This window comes from Silene latifolia, chromosome 1 (assembly GCF_048544455.1).
Source record: "Silene latifolia isolate original U9 population chromosome 1, ASM4854445v1, whole genome shotgun sequence".
NCBI classification, from domain to species: domain Eukaryota; kingdom Viridiplantae; phylum Streptophyta; class Magnoliopsida; order Caryophyllales; family Caryophyllaceae; genus Silene; species Silene latifolia.
Window position 1 is genome coordinate 149,281,491 of NC_133526.1, and position 2,958 is coordinate 149,284,448.

Genomic DNA, 2,958 nt, shown 5'->3' on the forward strand with positions numbered 1-2,958 from the left:
TGTTTGTGAAATTAAACTTTGTCAAACCAAGTCTCTTAGCCAGAGACAGCGGTAAGACACTCACGCTATCGCCAAGATCGCATAACGCGTTATCAATCAAATGGGTACCAATATGACACGGAATTGAGAAAATACCCGGGTCTGACTGTTTGGGAGGTAACTTATTCTGAACTGGGGCCGTCCCAACCTCGGTCAAAGCTATCGTCTCATGATCATTAATGTGCCTCTTACGTGATAAAATTTCTTTCATAAATTTAAGGTAAGAGGGTACCTGTGTCAGCAGTCCGGCGAATGGCACAGTGACCTGCAAGCTCTTCAGGAGTTCGGCAAATTTGCCGAATTGTTGATTAGCTTTAGTACTCTGCAGACGCCTCGGGAAGGGCACCGTGATGGGTATCTCGAGTCCCTTGTTCCTCTCTTCCAACGTGTCAGCCGGATCAAGCTCCAAATCCTTCGGCCGCTTCTTTCCTCTCGAACGAGGTCTTTTAGGCGATTTTTCACTCGATCGAGCACTAGCAGGCTCTCGATCGAGCTGTTCTTTATCTACACTACTCGATCGACCAGAAATACCACTCGCTCGAGTTGTTTCTTCAACAAAATCACTTGATCGAGTAGAAAGTTCACTCGATCGAGTAAGATCTTTTCCCTGTTCACTCGATCGAGTAGAATTTTTACTCGATCGATCCCTTTTTTCAGCAATTTCACTCGATCGACCCCAAGTAATCAGTCGATCGAGTACTTTCCTTGTCGTCAGCTCCTTTTCTTCAACAGAACACTGTTCATCAGCAGTTATAACCTTCCTAGGGTCTGATTTCAACACGTCTGGCCCCTCACATGAACGACCGCTCCTCAAATTAATTAAATTTACCGTCTCATGTGGATTTTTGTCAGCTTGTGACGATAAATGGTCCTGTTTCCTTGTGGACTGGTTCGCGGCTAACTGGGCAACTTGAGTTTCAAGTGCCTTGATAGATGCATCTTTTTGTTGATCACTAAGTTGCCACTGCTTTGTCAAAGACTGCAACATTGTCTTCAACTCACCTAGCTCACTTATTCCACCAGAAGATGACGCACCTTCATTAGGTGTAAGAAAGGAAGGAGGCTTCTGAAAGCCTTGTTGAGCCTTATGAGGAGGGACATATGGCTGCTACTGCTGCGGAGGAGGGGTAGGATTGAGCACATTTTGACTAGTCCACCTCAAATTGGGATGGACCTCCCCTTGGTTGTTATAGTAGGAACTCCCCTCCTTGCTTGTATTGTTGAAAAGCAAGGACCTGTTCCTTCTCCGTAAGACAGCCAACAGCAGTGTGACCGTAGTTGCTCCCACACCTCTCACATGTGACAGTCTCCCCTATAGTAAGCAAATGAACCGTCTGAGACTCCCCAGCAGAATGCAGCTCCAACTTATTAAACCTAGCATTCATGGCTTCCAGTTGAGCCACAACTTGCTTATCGACTGCATGAACTGTCCTAATACCATCCCTCGGGTTTCCATACTCAGCACAGTGGTTCGCCATCTCTTCAATAAGGGTCCATCCCTTATCATCGTCAGTGTTCTCTTGGAATCTTCCATTAGATGATGCATCAAGTATGGCTCTGTGATCATCGTACAGCCCATTGTAGAACTGGTTGGACAGAAACCACGGAACAAAACCATGGTGAGGAAGAGACCTCACCAACTTCTTGAAACGGGACCATGCTTCATAGAAAGTCTCATCGAGTGCCTGCTTAAAACTTGTGATCTTTGCCCTCAGCTGATTGGTGCGCTTTGGAGGGAAATATCTCTTATAAAAAGGAAGAGCAAGGGTCTCCCAGTCTGTAATCCCTGCGGCTGTGCGGTTCAAATCAGTCAGCCACTCCCTGGCTGAGTCAGTCAAAGAAAAAGGGAACAGAACCTCCTTAATCTTGTCTTGAGTTACCCCCTTTGTGGCGGGGATAGTAGAATAGTAGTCCGTAAAGACCTCCATATGCTTCCTCGGGTCTTCACCTGCCACACCTCTAAAGAGATTTCTCTCCACCAGATTGATATAGGAAGGGCGGATGTCAAATGTATTCCCATCCCCAGTCTGGAGATTGAAACCCTTTGGATATGAAGATGCTTTAGGCTCCGAGTGACTAGCAATGTTCGGCATCTTTACTGGTTGACTTACAGAACTGACGGTATCTTCTTCAAAAGACGGGTTTTCTATAAAAAGGAAATGCTGAAGTTCTGGTTCGAAAGTACTCAAGTCTTCCTTTCGTGATTCTCTTTGCAGACAGAGTCTATGCCTAAATAGTCTCTCTAGCTCAGAATCAGCTGAAACTAACTCAAACCTGTCTGACCTGGGCATACACAACACTGAAAGAAAATAAATAAGAACTGCCTCAAGGAATAAAAATTCCCTGAGACGGATGAAATAAACGAAACAAAGACAGATAGGGCAACTTGCCTCCCTGGCAACGGCGCCAAAATTTGACAGGGCTGTCGTATACCTATCAAAAATAACTAACTAAACTAACTATATAGCTAGGGAAGTCAGGTCGATCTCCTCAGGGAGGCAAGATATCTGTAAGAGTCCGTCTATTTGGTCACAAATGGGGGGTGTTTATAATTTGATTTCTAAACTAAAAGTGCAAAAGGAAGAGAAATAAAGAAAGAGCAATTAAGGCAGAAAAAGGGTGATAAACTATCAATAAAGAGGGGACATGTCAGGATTTCGATTCACTACGGTAGTCCAGTGACTCAACTATAAACAACTTAGATAAATTAATGCGAGACGGATATGGAAAGGTCCTTCCGGTCCACTTTCTATCCTAAATTACCACTAACTTAACTTCCGTCCTCGTTAGGGTAGTCTACTATTCATAGAAGGTCTATTTAGTCCAATCTTCCGATCCAGGATTAAATTTAACCAGATTAAAAAGGTGACTCAGAAGCGTGCACTCAACTAAGTCGGTAAATACAGTTATATTGCTATG

General features: G+C 44.4%; 1 non-coding gene across 1 annotated transcript; it reads left to right on the forward strand.

Annotated features, from left to right (window-relative positions):
• The first annotated feature begins 1,650 nt into the window (after positions 1–1,650).
• LOC141621087 (small nucleolar RNA R71) lies at positions 1,651–1,756 on the forward strand. The gene has a single exon (XR_012532098.1). It is a non-coding gene; the product is annotated as a small nucleolar RNA R71 (small nucleolar RNA).
• The last annotated feature ends 1,202 nt before the right edge of the window (positions 1,757–2,958 follow it).